Genomic DNA, 22,026 nt, shown 5'->3' with positions numbered 1-22,026 from the left:
CCCTCACCACCTGGTCAGGTGGGCATTTCTGAGACTGCAGAGCGGAAGAGACCACCAACACTGCCCACCCCAGCCCACTTCCCTGGCCAAAGAGGAAACTGGGTTCCCGTAGAGGAGGGCCCAGGAGCAGCATGTCCACTGCATCTGAGATACCACCGGAACCTGAAGGGACCAACTGGATAAACAAATCTCTGCACCCAAATCCCTTGGGAGGGAGAGCTAAACCTTCAGAGAGGCAGACACGCCTGGGAAGCCAGAAGAGACTGCACTCGGCACACATTATTGATTCCAGAGGAAAACACCAAATGCCATCTGGAACCCTGGTGCACAGAAGCTCCCGGAAATGGGGGTGCAGATCTTCCTGGTTGCTGCGGCCGTGGGGAGCTCATAAGCAACACCCCATGAGCAAACTTGAGCCACGGGACCACAGGTAAGACCAACTTTTCTGCTGCAGGCGACCTACCCTCAAAACACAGGCCCACAGGAACAGCTGAAGACCTGTAGATAGAAAAAACTACACGCCTGAAAGCAGAACACTCTGTCCCCATAACTGGCTGAAAGGAAACAGGAAAACAGGTCTACAGCAGTCCTGAAACACAGGCTTATAGGACAGTCTAGCCACTGTCAGAAATAGCAGAAATAGCAAAGTAACACTAGAGATAATCTGATGGTGAGAGGCAAGCACAGGAACCCAAGCAACAGAAACCAAGACTACATGGCATCATCGGAGCCCAATTCTCCCACCAAAGCAAACATGGAATACCCAAACACACCATAAAAGCAAGATCTAGTTTCAAAATCATATTTCATCATGATGCTGGAGGACTTCAAGAAAGACGTGAAGAACTCCCTTAGAGAACAAGTAGGAGCCTACGGAGAGGAATCGCAAAAATCCCTAAAAGAATTCCAGGAAAACATAAATAAACAAGTAGAAGCCCATAGAGAGGTGTCACAAAAATCCCTGAAAGAATTCCAGGAAAACACAATCAAACAGTTGAAGGAATTAAAAATGGAAATAGAAGCAATCAAGAAAGAACACATGGAAACAACCCTGGATATAGAAAACCAAAAGAAGAGACAAGGAGCTGTAGATGCGAGCTTCACAAACAGAATACAAGAGATGGAAGAGAGAATCTCAGGAGCAGGAGATTCCAGAGAAATCATCGACTCAACTGTCAAAGATAATGTAAAGCGGAAAAAGCTACTGGTCCAAAATATACAGGAAATCCAGGACTCAATGAGAAGATCAAACCTAAGGATAATAGGTATAGAAGAGAGTGAAGACTCCCAGTTCAACGGACCAGTAAATATTTTCAACAAAAATAAAGAAGAAATCTTCCCTAACCTAAAGGATGAGATACCCATAAGCATACAAGAAGCCTACAGAACTCCAAATAGATTGGACCAGAAAAGAAACTCCTCCTGTCACATAATAGTCAAAACACCAAGTGCACAATATAAAGAAAGAATATTAAAAGCCGTAAGGGAAAAAGGTCAAGTAACATATAAAGGCAGACCTATCAGAATCACACCAGACTTTTCGCCAGAAACAATGAAAGCCAGAAGATCTTGGACAGATGTCATACAGACCATAAGAGAACACAAATGCCAGCCCAGGTTACTGTATCCTGCAAAACACTCAATTAACATAGATGGAGAAACCAAGATATTCCATGACAAAACCAAATTTACACAATATCTTTCTACAAATCCAGCACTACAAAGGATAATAAATGGTAAAGCCCAACATAAGGAGGCAAGCTATAGCATAGAAGAAGCAAGAAACTAATCGTCTTGGCAACAAAACAAAGAGAAAAAAAGCACACAAACATAACCACATATCCAAATATGAATATAACAGGAAGCAATAATCACTATTCCTTAATATCTCTCAATATCAATGGCCTCAGCTCCCCAATAAAAATATATAGATTAACAAACTGCATACACAACGAGGATCTGGCATTCTGCTGTCTACAGGAAACATACCTCAGAGACAAAGACAGACACTACCTCAGAGTGAAAGGCTGGAAAACAATTTTCCAAGCAAATGGTCGGAAGAAGCAAGCTGGAGTAGCCATTCTAATATCAAATAAAATCAATTTTCAACTAAAAGTCATCAAAAATGATAAGGAAGGACACTTCATATTCATCAAAGGAAAAATCAACCAAGATGAACTCTCAATCCTAAATATCTATGCCCCAAATACAAGGGCACGTACATACGTAAAAGGAACCTTACTAAAGCTCAAAACACACATTGCACCTCACACAATAATAGTAGGAGATTTCAACACCACACTCTCATCAATGGACAGATCATGGAAACAGAAATTAAACAGTGACGTAGACAGACTAAGAGAACTCATGAGCCAAATGGACTTAACAGATATTTATAGATCATTCTATCCTAAAGTAAAAGGATATAACTTCTTCTCAGCTCCTCATGGTACTTTCTCCAAAATTAACAATATAATTGGTCAAAAAAACGGGCCTCAACAGGTACAGAAAGATAGAAATAATCCCATGTGTGCTATCAGACCACCCCGGCCTAAAGCTGGTCTTCAATAACAATAAGGGAAGAACGCCCACATTTACTTGGAAGTTGAACAATGCTCTACTCAATGATAACCTGGTCAAGGAAGAAATAAAAAAGAAATTAAAGACTTATTAGAATTTAATGAAAATGAAGGTACAACATACCCAAACTTATGGGACACAATGACAGCTGTGCTAAGGGGAAAACTCATAGCGCTGAGTGCCTGCAGAAAGAAACAGGAAAGAGCATATGTCACCAGCTTGACAACACACCTAAAAGCTCTAGAACAAAAAGAAGGAAATACACCCAGGAGGAGTAGAAGGCAGGAAATAATCAAACTCAGAGCTGAAATCAACCAAGTAGAAACAAAAAAGACGATAGAAATAATAAACAGAACCAAAAGTTGGTTCTTTGAGAAAATCAACAAGATAGATAAACCCTTAGCCAGACTAATGAGAGGACACAGAGAGTGTGTCCAAATTAACAACATCAGAAATGAAAAGGGAGACATAACTACAGATTCAGAGGAAATTCAAAAAATCATCAGATCTTACTATAAAAGCCTATATTCAACAAAACTTGAAAATCTGCAGGAAATGGACAATTTCGTAGACAAATACTAGGTACCAAAGTTAAATCAGGAACAGAAAAACCAGTTAAACAACCCCATAACTCCTAAGGAAATAGAAGCAGTCATTAAAGATCTCCCAACCAAAAATAGCCACGTCCAGACTGGTTTAGTGAAGAATTTTATCAGACATTCATAGAAGACTTCATACCAACATTATCCAAACTATTCCACAAAATTGAAACTGATGGAGCACTACCGAATTCCTTCTATGAATCCACAATTACTCTTATACCTAAACCACACAAAGACCCAACAAAGAAAGGGAACTTCAGACCAATTTCCCTTATGAATATCGACGCAAAAATACTCAATAAAATTCTGGCTAAACGAATCCAAGAGTACATCAAAACAATCATCCACCATGATCAAGTAGGCTTAATCCCAGGCATGCAGGGATGGTTTAATATACGGAAAACCATCAACGTGATCCATTATACAAACAAACTGAAAGAACAAAACCACATTATCATTTCATTAGATGCTGAGAAAGCATTTGACAAAATTCAACACCCCTTCATCATAAAAGTCCTGGAAAGAATAGGAATTCAGGGCCCATACCTAAACAGAGTAAAAGCCATATACAGAAAACCAGTTGCTAACATTAAACTAAATGGAGAGAAACTTGAAGCAATCCCACTAAAATCAGGGACTAGAGAAGGCTGCCCACTCTCTCCCTACTTATTCAATATAGTTCTTGAAGTTCTAGCCAGAGCAATCAGACGACAAAAGGAAATCAAGGGCATACAGATTGGAGAAGAGGAAGTCAAAATATCACTATTTGCAGATGATATGATAGTATATTTAAGTGATCCCAAAAGTTCCACCAGAGAAATAGTAACCTGATGAACAACTTCAGCCAACTGGCTGGGTATAAAATTAACTCAAATAAATCAGTAGCCTACCTCTACACAAAAGAGAAAGAAGCTGAGGAAGAAATTAGGGAAATGACACCCTTCATAACAGACCCAAATAATATAAAGTACCTCGGTGTGACTTTAACTAAGCAAGTAAAAGATCTGTACAATAAGAACTTCAAGACTCTGAAGAAAGAAATTGAAGAAGGCCTCTTAAGATGGAAAGATCTCCCATGCTCATGGATTGGCAGGATTAATATAGTAAAAATGGCCATTCTACCAAAAGCGATCTACAGATTCCATGCAATCCCCATCAAAATACCAATCCAATTCTTCAAAGTGTTAGACAGAACAATTTGCAAATTCATCTGGAATAACAAAAAACCCAGGATAGCTAAAACTATCCTCAACAACAAAAGGACTTCTGGGGTAATCACTATCCCTGAACTCAAGCAGTATTACAAAGCAATAGTGATAAAAAACTGCATGGTATTGGTACAGAGACAGACAGATAGACCAATGGAACAGAATTGAAGACCTAGAAATGAACCCACACACCTATGGACACTTGATTTTTGACAAAGGATCCAAAACCATCCAATGGAAAAAAGCATTTTCAGCAAATGGTGCTGGTTCAACTGGAGGTCAACATGTAGAAGAATGCAGATCGATCCATGCTTATCACCCTGTACAAAGCTTAAGTCCAAGTGGATCAAGGACCTCCATATCAAACCAGACACACTCAAACTAATAGAAGAAAAGAGGGGAGGCATCTCGAACACATGGGCACTGGAGAAAATTTCCTGAACAAAACACCAATGGCTTATGCTCTAAGATCAAGAATCGACAAATGGGATCTCATGAAAGTGTAAAGCTTTTGTAAGCAAAGGACACTGTGGTTAGGACAAAACGGCAACCAACAGATTGGGAAAAGATCTTTACCAATCCTACAACAGATAGAGGGCTTATATCCAAAATATACAAAGAATTCAAGAAGTTAGACCACAGGGAGACGAATAACGCTATTAAAAAATGGGATTCAGAGCTAAACAAAGAATTCACACCTGAGGAATGCCGAATGGCTGAGAAACACCTAAAGAAATGTTCAACATCTTTAGTCATAAGGGAAATGCAAATCAAAACAACCCTGAGATTTCACCTCACACCAGTGAGATTGGCTAAGATCAAAAACTTAGGTGACCGCAAATGCTGGCGAGGATGCGGAGAAAGATGAACACTCCTCCATTGTTGGTGGGATTGCAGGTACAACCATTCTGGAAATCAGTCTGGAGGTTCCTCAGAAAATTGGACATTGAACTGCCTGAGGATCCAGCTATACCTCTCTTGGGCATATACCCAAAAGATGCCCTAACATATAACAAGGGCACATGCTCCACTATGTTCATAGCACCCTTATTTATAATAGCCAGAAGCTGGAAAGAACCTAGATGCCCTTCAACAGGGGAATGAATACAGAAAATGTGGTACATCTACACAATGGAATATTACTCAGCTATCAAAAACAATGACTTTATGAAAGTCGTAGGCACATGTTTGGAACTTGAAAATATCATTCTGAGTGAGCTAACCCAATCACAGAAAAACACACATGGTATGAACTCATTGATAAGTGGCTATTAGCTCAAATTCTTGAATTACCCTAGATGCCTAGAACAAATGAAACTCAAGACGGATGATCAAAATGTGAATGCTTCACTCCTTTTTTAAAAGGGGAACAAAAATACCCTTGGCAGGGAATAGAGAGGCAAAGATTAAAACAGACACAGAAGGAACAGCCATTCAGAGCCTGCCCCACATGTGGCCCATACATATACAGCCATCCAATTAGACAAGATGGATGAAGCAAAGAAGTGCAGGTCCGACAGGAGCCGGATGTAGATCTCTCCTGAGAGACACAGCCAGAATACAGCAAATACAGAGGTGGATGCCAGCAGCAAACCACTGAACTGAGAATAGGACCCCCCGTTGAAGGAATCAGAGAAAGAACTGGAAGAGCTTGAGGGGGCTCGAGACCCCTTATGAACAACAATGCCAAGCAACCATAGCTTCCAGGGACTAAGCCACTACCTAAAGAGTATACATGGACTGACCCTGGACTCTGACCTCATAGGTAGCAATGAATATTCTAGTAAGATCACCAGTGGAAGGGGAAGCCCTTGGTCCTGCTAAGACTGAACCCCCAGTGAAGGTGATTGTTTGGGGGAGGGCGACAATGGGGGGAGGATGGTGAGGGGAACACCCATAAAGAAGGGGAGGGGGAGGGATTAGGGGGATGTTTGCCTGGAATCCGGGAAAGGAAATATCACTCGAAATGTAAATAAGAAATACTCATGTTAATAAAAAAAAGTAAATGAATTAGCTGAATAAAATACTAAATTAATAAAAAAAAGTGGAAAAAAAAGAAAAATGAACCAAATAACAAAAAACTCAAGATGATCTCAGAAGATGGAAAAACCTCCCATGCTCATGGCCTGGCAGTATTATTGTAGTAAAAATGGTCATCTTGCCAAAAGCAATCTACAGATTCAATGTAATCCCCTCAACATTCCAAGTTAATTGTTCATAGAGTTAGAAGGAGACATTTGCAAATTTTTTTGGGATAACAAACAACTCAGGATAATGAAAGCTCTCCTCAACCGTAAAAGAACATCTGCGGGAATCACAATCCCTGACCTCAAGCAACATTACAGAGGAATAGTGACAAAAACTGTATGGTACTGGTATAGAGTATGTAAGTAGATCAAGGAAATAAAATTGAAGACCCAGAAATGAACCCACACAACTCTGGCCACTTGTTCTTTGCCAATGGTACTAATATCATCGAATGGAAAAAAAGATAGCATTTTCAACAAATGCTGCTCATTCAAGTGTTGATCAGCATGTAGAGGAATGTAATTTGATTCATTCTTATCACCCTGTAAAAAGCTTACGTCCAAGTGGTCAAGGACCTACACATACAACCAGATACACTCAAACTAATAGAAGAAAAATTGCCACAACAAGAAAAAGGGGATAGAGAGGTGTCTTGATGCACAGGTGTAGGGACAGAAGGGGAGACCAAAATACAGTTTGTATGTAAATGCCTCAATGAAACCTGTTATAGTGATTAAAAGTGACATAAGTTCCTGAGAGATGACTCAGCCATAAAGATGGTGTTTGCCCATTCTTCAAGATGATCTGCAATCAATTTTCAGTGCCCATATACATGGATGCTCTTAAATACCTGTTATTCCCCCTGCAAGGGATTTAACGCAGGGTTCTGGATTCTGAAAGCACCTCCTGAGAAATCAGAGGGGACAATTACTTTCTGCCCACATTTCTGACCCAAGAGGAAATCACCTAGTGCCATCTGTGCCCTCTGGAAACAGGGAGCTAGGAACGGTCAGCAGCAGGACCCTTCAGGTTTCTGCCTGCACTAAGAGCTCAAAGACATTTGCCAGCAGTGCCTACAAACCTGAGATCAGAGGTAAGACCAACTTTTCTTCTCCAAGAGACAAGACTCTTGGCTTCAGGACACACAAAGGCAGAACTTCTCTGTTCTGTGATAGGACACTTCTGGTTTCTGGCTGCACCTAGAACTGAACTGAAACTCACAGCTCCTTGGACCCAAATCCTGTGGGAGAGAGAGCCGAAGGCCAAGAAGTGCAGAGAATCCTGTGACCTCAGGGCAGACTGCCACTTCTGCCCACTTCTCCTCACATTCTTGCCTCAAGAGGAGACTGCATAGTGCCTCTGGATAGAGGAATATAGAAGGAGTCAGCAGCAGGAACCTGCTGATTTCTGCCTGTGCCCAGAACTGCACGAACCAGTCCCACAGCTCCTTGCACTCTAATGCAGTGGGCAAGAGAGCTGGGTGCTCAGGAGTGTGAAGAATTCTGAAAACTCAGAGGAGACAAGTACTTTCTGCCCACATTCCTGGCCCAAGAGGAAATTGCCTAGTTAATCTGTGCCCAGAGGGCATAAAGACCAAGGAGGAGTAAAGGGCAGAGCTCTTTGGGTTTCTTCCTGTACCTAGAGCTGAAAGCTAGTCACTAGGAGTGCCTACACATCTGAGAGCAGAGGTAAGAATAACTCTTCTGTGCCAAGCAACCCTACTGGAGGCTTCCGGTCATCCAAATGCAGGAGCAGTTCTCTGTTCTAAGATCTGGCTGAAAGAAAGCAGATCTACAGGAATGAGACACAGAGGCATACAGGAGGGTCAAACCACTGTCAGAGACAGCAGAAAGAACTAACACCAGAGACAACCTCATGGTAAGAGGCAAGCACAGGAACTTAAGCTACAAAAGCAAAGACTACTTGGCATCATCAGAGTCCAGTACTCCTACCAAAGTAAGAACTGGATAGCAAAACATATCAGAAAAGTAAGATTTGGATGTAACTCACATTTTATGATGATGATGGATGGCATTAAGAAGGACATAAATAACTCCTTTAAAGAAATACAGGACAACAAAAGTAAACAAGTAGAAGCCCTAAAGAAGAAACCCAAAAGAACCCTAAAGAATACCTTAAAATATTACAGGAAAATACAACCAAATAGGTGAAGGAAATGAACAAAGCCATACAGGATTTAAAAGTGGAAATATATAAAATAAAGAAAGCACAAAGGGAGACAACCGTGGAGATAGATACCCTAGGAAGGAGATCAGGAGCCATAGAATATCCAACAGAATCATCAACAGAATACGAGAGATAGAAGAGAGAATATCAGGGGCAGAAGATACCATAGAAACATCAACACGACTTTAAAGATAATGTAAAATTTAAAAACTCCTAACCCAAAATATCCAGGAAACACAGGACACAATGACAATATCAAACCTAAGGATAATAGGTATAGAAGAGAATGAAGACTCCCAACCAAAAGACCAATAAATATCTCCAACAAAATTATATAAGAAATCTTCCCTAACCGAAAGAAAGAGATGCCTATAAACATACAAGAAGCATTCAGAACTCCGAATAGATTGAGCTAGAAAAGAAATTCCTCCCATCACACAATAGTCAAAACATCAAATGCACAGAACAAAGAAATGATTTTAAAAGTAGTTAGGGAAAAAGTTCAAGTAAAATATAAGGCAGACCTAACACGATTACACCAGACTTCTCACCAGAGACTATGAAAACTAGAAAATCCTGGACAGATGTCATACAGACCCTAAGAGAAGACAAACTCCAGTCCAGACTACTATATCCAGCAAAACTCTCAATTAACATAGACAGAGAAACCAAGATAATCCATGACAAAACCAAATTTACACAATATCTTTCTACAATCCAGCCCTACAAAGGATAATAGAAGGAAAATTTCAGCACAGGGAGGGAAACTATATCCTAGAAAAAGCAGGAACGTAATCTCCTTGCAACAAAACCAGAAGAAGAGAGACACACAATCATAATTGCACTTCTAACAACAAAAATAACAGGAAGCAACGATCACTATTTCTTAATATCTCTTAACATCAATGGATTCAATTCCCCCATCAAAAGACAGAGACTAACAGAATGAATACTTGAAGAGGACCCAGCATTTTGCTACACACAGGAAACACACCTCAGAGACAAAGACAAATACTACCTTTGAGTAAGAGTCTGGGAAATAACTTTTCAAGCAAATGGTCCAAAGAAAAATGCTGGAGTAGCCATTCTAATATCGAATAAAATTGATTTTCAACCAAAAGGTTTCAAAAAAACAAGGAAGGACACTTCATATTCATCAAAAGAAAAATCCACCAAGATGAACTCTCAATCTGAAATATCTATGCTCAAAATACAAGGGCAACTACATTCATAAAAGAAACACTACTATAGCTCAAAGCACACATTGCACCTCACACAATATTAGTAAGAGATTTTAACATGTGAAACGTGGATCATGGACATTTCATGGAACCCAAAACTAAACAGAGATATAGAGAAACTAACAGAAGTTATGAATCAACTGAACTTAATAGAAATTTATAGAACATTTCATCATAAAACAAAAGAATATATCTTCCTCTCAGCACCTCATGGTACCTTCTCCAAAACTGACCATACAATTGGTCACAAAGCAAGCCTCATCAGATATAGAAAGAGAAATGATTCCATGCATCCTATCAGATCACCATGGACTAATACTGGTCCTCAATAAAAACAAAACAACAGAAAGCCCACATATACATGGAAGTTGAACAGTGATCTACTCAGCAATAACTTGGTCAAGGAAGAAATAAAAAGAAATTAAAACTTTTTCAAATTTAGTCAAAATGAAGGCAAAACATACCCAAACTTATGGGACACAATGAAAGCTGTACTAAGAGGAAAACGCATAGCACTGAGTGCCTACAAAAAGAGACAGGAGAGAGCATATATCTGCAGCTTGACAGCACACATAAAACTCTAGAAGAGAAGAAAGCAAAGAAACACAAGAGGAGCAGAAGGCAGGAAATAATCAAACTCAGGGCTGAGATCAACCAAGTAGAAACAAAAAAAGGGCTATACAAAGAATGAAAATAACGAAAAGCTGGTTCTTTGAGAAAATCGAGAAAATCAATCAGATATATAAACCCTTAGCCAGACTAAACATAGGGTACAGAGAATGTTCCCAAATTAACTAAATCAGAAAAGAAAAGGAAGACATAACAGCAGAATCTGAGGAAACTCAAAAATCATTAGATCCTACTACAAAATTCGATATTCAACAAAAATTGAAAATCTGGAGGAAATCGACAATTTTCTAGACAAATACCAGGTACTGAAGTTAAATCAGGAACAGATAAAACATCTAAACAACCCTATACCTCTTAAAGAAATAGAATCAGTCATTAAAAGTCTCCTAACCAAAATGAGTCCAGGACCAGATGGGTTTAGTGCAGAATCCTATCAGACCTTCATAGAAGACCTCATAGCAATATTTCCCAAACTATTCCACAAAATAGAAACAGACAGAGAACTACCAAATTCCTTCTATGAAGCCACAATTACTCTTATACCTAAACCACTCAAAGACCCAACCAAGAAAGAGAACTTCAGAACAATTTCCCTTATGAATATTGACACAAAGATACTCAATAAAATTCTTGCAAACTGAATTCAAGAACACATCAAAACGATCATCCATCATGATAAAGTAGGCTTCATCCCAGGTATGGAGGGATGGTTCCATATGTGAAAAACCATCAACATAAACCATTATATAAACAAACTCAAAGATAAATCCACATGTTTTCATGAAAGCATTTGACAAAATTTAACACTCCTTCTGATAAATGTCCTGGAAAGAACAGAAATTCAAGACCAATAGCTAAACATAGTAAAAGACATATACTGCAACCCACTGCTAACATTAAACTAAATGGAGAGAAACTTGAAGCAATACTACTAAAATCAGAGACTAGACAAAGTTGCCCATTCTTTCCCTACTTATTCAATATAGTTCTCCACATCCTAGCCAGAGCAATAAGACAATAATAAAAGATCAAAGGGATACAAATTGGAAAAGATGAAATAAAAATATTACTATTGCATATGATATGATAGTATTTTTAAGTGACCCCAAAAGTTACACCAGAGAACCACTAAGGCTGATAAGTAACTTCAGCCAAGTGGCTGGGTTTAAAGTTAACCCAAACAAACCAGTAGCCTTCCTCTATTCAAATGATAAACAGGCTGAGATAGAAATTAGGGAAATGACACCATTTACAAGAGTCACAGGTAATATAAAATTTCTTGGTGTGACAATAAACAAGAAAGTAAATGATCTGTAGGACAAGAACTTCAAGTCTAAGAAGAAAGAAACTGAAGAGGATCTCAGAAAATGGAAAGAACTTCAATGCTCATGGACTGGGAGGATTAATATAGTAAAAATGGATATCTTTCAAAAAGCAATCTACAGATTCAATGCAATCCCATCAAAATTTCAACTCAATTCTTCACAGTGTTAGAAAGAGTAATGGGCAAATTCATTTGGAATAATAAAAAGCCCAGGCAATCGAAAATGCTCCTCAACAATAAAAGAATTTCTGGGGGAATCACCATCTCTGAACTCAAGCAGTATTACAGAGCATTAGGGATAAAAAATTGTATGGTTTTGGTATAGAGATACTCATGTAGATCAATGCAATAGAATTGAAGACCCAGAAAAAAAACCCATATTCCTATGGCCGCTTGATCTTTGAAAAAGGAACTAAAACCATTAAATAGAAAGAAGATAGCATTTTCAACAAATGGTGGGAGTTCAACTGGAGGTCAGCATTTAGAAGAATGCAGATCAATCCATTCTCATCACCCTGTACAAAGCTTGAGTCCAAGTGGATCAAGTACCTCCACAACAAACCAGATAACACTCAAACTGATAGAACTGGGGAAGAGTCTTGATCATATGGGGACTGGGGAAATTTTCCTGATCTAAATATGCTCTAAGATCAAGAATCAATAATGGGGCCTCATAAAACTTCAAAGCTTCTTTAAGGCAAAGGACACTGTCATTAGGACAAAAGAGCAACCAATAGATTATGAAAAGATCTTTCCCAATCTAACATCCAAATAGAGGACAAATATCCAAAATATACAAAGAACTCAAGTAGTTAGACTCCAGAGAGCCAAATAACTCTATTATAAATGGGGTACAAAGCTAAACAAAGAATTCTCATCAGAGGAATATCGAATGGCTGAGAAGTACCTATAGAAATGCTCAACATCCTTAGTCATCAGGGAAATGAAAATCAAAACAACACTGAGCTTCCACCTCATGCCAATAAGAATGGCTAAGATCAAAAACTCATGTGACAACAGATGCTGCAGAGGATGTGGATAAAGAGGTACACTTCTCTATTTGGTTGGGATTGCAAAATGGTGCATCCACTGTGGAAATCAATGTGGAACTTCCTTAGTAAATTAAACATTGCACTATCTGAGGACCCAGCTATATCTCTCTGGGCATATATCAAAAAAATGCTCCAACATACAACAAGTATATATGCTCCACTATGTTCATAGCAGCCTTATTTATATTAGTCTGAAGTTGGAAAGAACCCAGACACTGTTCAACAGGGGAATTGATATAGAAAATGTTGTATATTTATACAATGGGGTACTACTAAGCTATTAAAAGCAATGACAAAACAAATACAACTCATAAGAAAATGGATGGAATTAGAAAATATCATCCTCAGTGAGATAACCCAATCTCAAAAAAATCCACACATTGTATGCACTCGCTAAGTGGATATTAGCCCAAAACCTCGAATTATCCAAGATACAATCCACAGACCACATGAATATCAAGAAGGATGACAAATGTGTGGAAGCCTCACTCCTCAAAAGGGAGAACAAAAATATTCATAAGAGGAACTATGGAGGCAAAATTAGGAGCAGAGACTGACGTAATGGGCATTTAGAACCTGCCACAATGGGTATACACCCAATATATATACAGCCACCAAAACTAGTTCAGACTGATGAAGCTAAGAAGAACATGCTGACAGGAGCCAGATATAGCTCTCTCCTGAGAGGCAGAGCCAGAGCATGTCAAATACCAAGGCAAATACTAGCAACAAACCATTGAACTGAGTTTTCTCAGGGTCCCTGTTAGAGGAATTAGAGAAAGGATTGATTGAGCTGAAGGGGCTTGCAACCCCATAAGTTCAACAATTCCAATCAACCAGAGCTCCCAGAGACTAAACTACTACACAAAGACTATACATGGACTGACCCATAGCTCTAGCTGCATATGTAGCAGAGCATGGCCTTGTTGTGCACCACTGGAAGAAGAAGCCTTTGATCTGGCCAAGGCTGGACCCCCCAGTGTAAGGGAATGTCTTGGGGCGGTGGTAAGGGGTCATGGACCAGGTTGGGAACACCCTTATAGAAGTGGGGGATGGGAGAGTGGGCTTATCTTCAGGAAACTGGGAAAGGGAATAACTTTGTAATACAATTTAAAAATATTCAATATGAGAAAAAAAGGAAAAACTCTAAAAACAACAAAAAAGACCAAAAAGAAAGCTAATAAAACATTTAATTGAAAAGATCCCATTTTCTTTATTAAGTTTAAAACATAGCAGCATATTGAATGTGAGTTGAAGCAGCTACACAAGTTATGGAGCAATATGGATATGAATTAACTGTTTAGCCTTTGAAAGACTAAGCTTCTCAATTTAAAATTGGTGAGTTCATTAACTACTTCATGGGAGTTTTGTACAAAAATCAATAATAATTTTATTTTCCTACCTTGTATGGTATGTCTTGTATTTAGTATTTCCTATATGGGTCATAAAGGCATTTATTTTCCCCATATTTAACCTCCTTGAACCTGCCTGAAGCTCCTTTATCATTACTTACTTCATTATTCCTTAACTGGCCTATGAAAATAGTCTTATGATTTGCTACCTGGTCAACAGTAATTAAATTTACCTATTTTATCTCAGCCTGACCCCTATCCATGAGGAAAATATATTTTCATAAGAATAATGTATAAACTTACCCTACTTATGAAGCCTGACACAATAAGTAGAGTTAATGGAACACATATGAAATAAAAGATACAAATTCACTCCATATACGTTTGAAAAGTATAAAATTTGTCTTTTCAAATTTTATTGAATTATTAATCAGTGTCTTAGTTAGGGTCTAATGTCTGTGAACAGACACATGTAAGACCAATGTAAGTTTTATAAAGGACAACATTTAATTGGTGCTGGCTAACAGGTTCAGAGGTTCAGTCCAGTATCATCAAGGCAAGAGCATGGCAGCATTATAGCATCCAGGCAGGCATGGTTCAGGAGGAGCTGAGCTCTACAACTTCACTCAAAGGAAGCCAGGAACAGACTGATCATACCCAGGCAGCTAGGAGAATGGTCTCCAAGACCACTCCCACAGTGACACACTTCATCCAACAAGGCTACACCTTCTAATAGTGCCACTCCCTGGACCAAGCGAATTCAAACCATCACAATCAGAAAACCTTTATTGTTTTCCAACAAGAAGTACAGAGGGAGAAATGAATATGCATATTTTCTGAAACTCCTAGTTAAAAGAGAAACTCCAAAACAGACCCAGAGACCAATGCAAGGTGGTAGTGTTTCCAGAGACTAGGCACACTGCAAATGGCAGCCAGAATCTCCCAGGGTAGGTGAATTGTATGATACACAGGACAAAGATTGGCTCTGAAAGTAAGTAGAATAAGTAAGGACATTCGAAGATGCCTAATGAATGTCCAAGTTTTTGTCTTATATGGATTCCAAGAAGGAAATTCTACAGAGAGTAAGAAGATTAAGAACTCTCAGAGGAAAACATGCCCACCAATGAGATTAGAGCAATAATCTTAATTTAATGAATTTATCTAACTAGTAGAGATCAACAAATGCTTATCAGAAGCTATTCTAATTTTTAAAAATATGATTCTGCCCAAAAATACAGAATATCTAGGATAAAATTCAAAGAACTCAAGAAGGGTAACAAGCAGAAGGTCCAAGTGTAGATGCTTCAATCCTGCTTGGGAGTGAGAAAACAATCACTGAAGAAATGGAACTGGGTGGATGAGAGAGGGGAAAGGGGAACATGATCAAGTATGAGGGGTAGGAGACAGGAGAGAACTCCTGAGTGCCAGTAGAGTGAATGGAAAATAGTAACCTCAAACTGTGGTTGGGGAGGAGCTCTAGAAATTACCAGAGACCTGTGAGGTGAAACTCTCAGGACTCAAAGAGAGGGACCTTAGATGAAATGTCCAAGAGTGGGGAGAGGAAATTTGTAGAGTCCTCCTCCAGGAGGGCACCAAGTGAGGGATGGAGTTGCCAATTCACAGTCAAAAATTTTAGAATTGTCCCTTCTGAAAGAACTGCAGGGAGAAAAATGGAGAAGAGACTGAGGGAAATGCAGTCCATGGACCTACCTAACTTAAAATCCATCTCAACAGGAGGCTCCAAGGCCTGACACTAGCACCTAGCCTCTCTCCTCTGAGAGGCCTAGCAAGCAGCTGACTGAGAAAGACCCAGATATTTACCCCCAGCAATTGGGCTGAGATTGGGGACACCTGTGGTTGAATTAGGAAAAGGTTGTAAGAAGCTGAGAAGGAGGTCCACTCCATAGGAGGATGAGCAGTCTCAACTAACTTGGACCCCCAAGATCTCTCAGACACTGAGCCACAATCCAGGCACTATCTAGGAGCTGGTCTGAGGCCCATAACACATATATACCAGAGGACTGCCTGTTCTGGCCTCAGTGAGAGAAGACATGCCTAATCCTCAATACCTGAGGCCCCAGGGAGTGGGGAATCCTGGCTGCCTGTGTGGGGAAATCCTCTAGGAGACAGAGGGGAGGAGGAATGGGATGAGGAACTGTGGGAGGGGGAGCAGGAGGCAGGTAAGAACTGGACTTAAATAATAAAAGTAATTAAAAATATTCTTCTGCAAATATTAAATCAGAGTATAAAATGGGGCATATAAGTAATGTAAGTCAAGAAGATAGCAATGACTATCCTTATCTTTTAAAAGGGAACTCCAAGATTTACCATGTATTGTCTACCAAGGGAAAAGTCACAGAACTAGTCAATATAGCATTTTCTATAATTAATTCCATCAATGCAAACATTTTCTTAGTAATACATCTATCTAGTGATGTATCTTAGTTAACGGTATGTAGTTAGTATAAGTAAGTTCAAGATCCGTCATCAAAAATGGAAAAAGATAGTATGAAAAGGAAAGAAACTAAATCTTATATTGCAGAGTATGGCACGAAATATGTACATAAGTTATTCAGATAAGACATTTGAAGTATGCTCAGCTACTTATTAAAATAGGAGTAATAAATAAAAGGTTCTATCTTTTTCTTGAGGATTGTATCCTTTAAAACTACATTTTTTCCTTGAATAGAAACATAATTGGGGCTCTCTGATCCTCCCTGTTCCAGAGACAGCCGCATCTTCTCCTGCAGTGCCAGCCTCGTCTCATAGACAAGATGGTGGAGGTCGCTGTGAACGGATTTGGCCATATTGGGCGCCTGGTTACCAGGGCTGCCTTCTGCTCTGCATCTGGCAAAGTGGACATTGTTGCCATCAACGACCCCTTCATTGACCTCAACTACATGGTCTACATGTTCCAGTATGACTCTACCCATGGCAAGTTCAACCGCCCAATCAAGGCTGAAAATGGGTTTGTCATCAACGGAAAACCCATCACCATCTTCCAGGAACGAGATCCTGCTAACATCAAATGGGGTGACACTGGTGCTGAGTATGTCGTGGAGTCTACTGGCATCTTCACCACCATGGAGAAGGCTGGGGCTCACTTGAAGGGGGGGCCAAAGGGTCATCATCTCTGCCCCTTCAGCAGATGCCCCCATGTTTGTGATGTGTGTGAACCACGAGAAATATGACAACTCCCTCAAGATTGTCAGCAATGCATCCTGCACCACCAACTGCTTAGGCCTCCTGGCCAAGGTCATCCATGACAACTTTGGCATCATGGAAGGGCTCATGACCATAGTCCATGCCATCACTGCCACTCAGAAGACTGTGGATGGCCCCTTTGGAAAGCTGTGGCATGATGGTCGTGGGGCAGCCCAGGATATCATCCCTGAATTTACTGGTGTTCCCAAGGCTGTGGGCCAGGTCATCCCAGTGCTGAACGGGAAACTCACTGGCATGACCTTCCGTGTTCGTAACCCCAGTGTATCCATTGTGAATCTGACATGCTGCCTGGAGAAACCTGCCATGTATGATGACATCAAGAAGGTGGTGAAGCAGGTATTCAAGGACCCACTAAAGGGCATCCTGGGCTACACTGAGGACCAGGTTGTCTGCTGCAACTTCAACAGCAACCCCCACTCTTCCACCTTTGATGCTGGGGCTGGCATTGCTCTCAATGACAACTTTGTAAAGCTCCTTTCCTGGTATGACTATGAATACGGCATCAGCAACAGGGTGATGGACCTCATGGCCTACATGGTCTCCAAGGAGTAGGAAACCCTGGACCACCCAGCCCAGCAAGGATACTGAGAACAAGATGGAGGCCCTCAGTTGCTAGAAGTCCCCATCTTAACTCAGCCACCAACACCGAGCATCTCCCTCACAATTCCACCCAGACTCCGTAATAGTAGGAGGGGCCTAGGGAGCTCTCCCTTCTCTCTTGAATACCATCAATAAAGTTCACTGCACCCACAAAAAACCATAATTGGTTTGTGCATCAATTAAATTAGAATTTTTTCTTTATTTTTCAGAGTGGGAATGAAATGTCATAAAAATTATAAAGTTAGTGTGCAGGATATAAATAAAAGCAAAAGAACAAGGAGGGAAGGAAGGAACATGTTAACATGGAGCAGCAACAAATGCTCTGTGAGTAAAGGTCCTTTCTGGTGCCATAGAAAAATAAAGGGTTTTCTGTGGAGGTCCTTGATCCACTTGGACTTCAGCTTTGTACAGAGCAATTAGAATGGATCAATTTGCATTCTTCTACATGCTGACCTCCAGTTGAATCAGCACCATTTGTTGAAAATGAGGTCTTTTTACCACTGGATGGTTCTAGATCCTTTGTCAAACATCAAGTGACCATCAGTGTGTGTTCATTTCTGGCTCTTCAATTTTATTCCACTGAACTACCTGCCTGTCTCTGTGCAAATACCATACAGTTTTTTAATCACTATTGCTGTGTAATACAGGTTGAAGTCAGGGATGATGATTCTCCCAGAAGTTCATTTATTGTTGAGGATAGTGTTTGCTATACTGGGTTTTTGTTATTCCAAATGAATTTGCCCATTACTTTTTCTAACTCTGAAGAATTGCATTGAAATTTTTATAGGGATTGCACTGAATCTTTATATTGCTTTTGGCAAGATGGACAATTTTACAATATTAATCCTGCCCATCCAGGAGCATGGGAGGTCTTTCCTTCTGAGATCTTCAATTTCTACAGGGACTTGAAGTTTTGCTATACAGATTTTTCACTTGCTTGGTTAGATTCACACTGAAGTATTTTTTGTTAATTGTGACTACTGTAAATGGTGTCATTTTCATAATTTCTTCCTTAACCTCTTTATCCTCTGAGTAGGGGAAGGCTACTGATTTGTTTGAGATAATTTTATATCCAGCCAATTTGCTGAAGTTGAATATGTGGGTTAGTAGTTCTCTGGTGGAATTTTTGAGGTTACTGAAGTATAGTATCATATCATCGCAAATAGTGATATTTTTGACTTTTTTCTTTCCAATTTGTATCCTGTTGACCCCCTTTTGTTGTCTAATTGGCTCTGGCTAGGACTTTGAGTACTATATTGAATAAGTAGGGAGAGAGAGGGCAACTTTGTCTAGTCCCTGATTTTAGTGGGATTGCTTCAAGTTTCTCTCCATTCAGTTTGATATTGTCTACTGATTTGCTGTATATTGCTTTTACTATATTTAGATATGGGCCTTGACTACTTTACTTTTCCAAGACTTTTACCATGAAGGGATATTCAGTTTTTCAAATGCTTTCTCGTTATCTAATGAGATGATCATGTGTTTTTTCTTTGATTTTGTTTATATACTGGATTATGTTAATTGATTTCCATCTATTGAACCATCCCTGCACCCCTGGGATGGAGCCTACTTGATCTTGATAAATGACAATTTTGATGTGTTCTTGGATTCAGTTTGCAAGAATTTTATTGAGTACTTTTGAATTGATATTCATAAGGGAAATTGGTCTGATGTTTTCTTTCTTTGTTGGGTCTTTGTGTAGTTTACGTTCAAGCATAGTTGGGGCTTCATTGAATGGATTGGGTAGGGTTTTCTCTGTTTCTATTTTGTGGAATAGTTTGAAGAACATTTATTTGTATTAGGTCTTCTTTGAAGGTATGATAGTATTCTGCACTAAATCCGTCTGGTCCTGAGGGATTTTTGCTTGTTTGGGAAATTTTAATGGCTTCTTCTGATTCTTTCTGGGACTGTTTAGATGATTATCTGATCCTGATTTAACTTTTGTACATGGTATCTGCCTAGAAAATTGGCCATTTCATCCAGTTTTATTGAGTATCAGCTGTTATAGTAGGATCTGATAATTTTTTTAATTCCTCAGTTTCTGTTTTTATGTCTTCCATTTCATTTCTGATTTTGTTAAGTAGGATACCAGCTCTGTGCACTATGGTTAGTCTGGGGAACAGTTTTTCTATCTTGTAGATTTTGTCAAAGAACCACCTCCTGGTTTTGGTGATTCTTTGTATAGTCCTTTCTGTTTCTACTTGGTTGATTTTAGCCCAGAGTTTGATTATTTCCTGCTCTCTACTGCTTTTGGCTGTATTTGCTTCATTTTGTTCTAGATCTTTCAGGTGTACTTTAAAGCTTCTAGTGTATGTTCTTTCCAGTTTTGTTTTGAGACTCTCTGAGGTATGAAATTTCTTCTTAGCACTTCTTTCATTGTGTCCCATAAGTTTTAGTATGTCGTGCCCTCATTTCCATTAAATTGTATAAAGTCTTTAATTTCTTTCCTTATTTCTTCCTTTGAACCAAAATGTTGGGTCTTGTTTAAGTATCCAGTCAGTTAGTCTATGTCATTTTATAGGGAAATTGACCCCATTAAAGTTAAGAGATATTAAGGAAAAGCGATTGTTGCTTTCTGATATTTTGGTTGTTAGAGGTGGAATTGGTTTGTGTGGCTTCTTATGGGCTTGTTGAAAGATTACTTTCTTGCTTTTTCTAGGGAGTAATTTCCCTCCTTGTGTTGGAGTCTTCCATCTATTATCCTTTGTAGGTCTGGATTTGTATGAAGATATTGTGTAAATTTTGTTTTGTCATGGAATATCTTGGTTTCTTTATGTTAATTGAGAGTTTTGCTGGGCATAGTAGCCTGGTTTGGTATTTGTGCTCTCCTTGGATCTGTATGACATCTTGCCCAGGATCTTCTAGCTTTCATAGTCTCCTTTGAGAGATTCAGTTTAGGAGAATGGGAGTGGAATTCAGAAAGGGGGGTGTTTGGGGAGGGGAACACCCTTATAGAATAAGGGGAGGGTGATATGATAGGGGACTTATGTCCCAGAAACTGGGAAATGGAATAACATTTGAACTGTAAATGAAAAATATCCAACAAGAAAAAGATGTCTGATTTATTCTGCTGATAAGTCTGCTTTTACTTTCTTCCAATCATTTTACTACTTATTAATTAATACTTATTATTAGAATTACTATTATTGTATTACTATTATTACCACCTACTCTATTTACAGAAGCAATATTACTCTCTTATTTTTGGGCTATCTTTATATTTCCTCAGTCCTTTCAAAGAATCAACAAAAAAGAGTTCTTGAGCTCTCAATTTCTATGTGCATTGTTTTCTTGGCTTTCTTGCTGTTGTTATTTTTGATGAATAAATTTTTCCCTTGCATAATGTGGTAGAATAGCCAAATTTTGAGACAAAAATGCATCCAGGTTAATGGGGATAAAAGTATAAATCGAAATATTAGCACAGGTGGGCTGATACCAAATATACGTTGTTGATCTTGGATAACTAAACATTTAAGTCATGGTGACAAGATAAGAAAGTCTTTTAAGAATGTATAGGCTTAAATGTTTAGGGTTGATTTAATGGGTAAAATATTAGATATAGTCAAACAAATCCAGAGGCAATTTCAGTAGTTTAGAAAAAGTTCGCTACTGTGATTTTAAAAAAAGGACAATTTTGAGAGATATTTTGACATTATTCTCTGAAAAACAAAAAAGCGAGATTCTGTAACCAGAATGGGAAACACAGAAATAAACTACAGCTCTCATTTTGGATTTCATCCTCTTGAAGACCATCAAGTCAAGCAAGTTGGAGCAGACAAAAAAAGCATTAGTTTTGAAAGCACCAAGGACTGAAGTTAGAATAGAAATTCTGTCTTTGTCTTTCAAAAATCAAATTGCAGTATCAGAATAATAATTAAATAATCAACATGTTTGAAATAACAATGTTACAGTTATGAAATTCTAACTTTTAAAACTCCAAGTAGCTTCTTAAAATAAAAACTATTTGGATAGTTGTTATTTTTCCCAGTCTATATTG

General features: G+C 39.0%; 1 pseudogene; it reads left to right on the top strand.

Moving 5' to 3' along the window:
* Positions 1-16,931: 16,931 nt before the first annotated feature.
* On the top strand, positions 16,932-20,751 carry LOC108353114 (glyceraldehyde-3-phosphate dehydrogenase pseudogene; annotated as a pseudogene).
* Positions 20,752-22,026: the final 1,275 nt, after the last annotated feature.

This window comes from Rattus norvegicus, chromosome 16, assembly GCF_036323735.1.
Source record: "Rattus norvegicus strain BN/NHsdMcwi chromosome 16, GRCr8, whole genome shotgun sequence".
Classification (NCBI taxonomy): domain Eukaryota; kingdom Metazoa; phylum Chordata; class Mammalia; order Rodentia; family Muridae; genus Rattus; species Rattus norvegicus.
The sequence above is the reverse complement of the archived record's forward strand: the minus strand, read 5'-3'. Positions and strand labels throughout refer to the sequence as shown.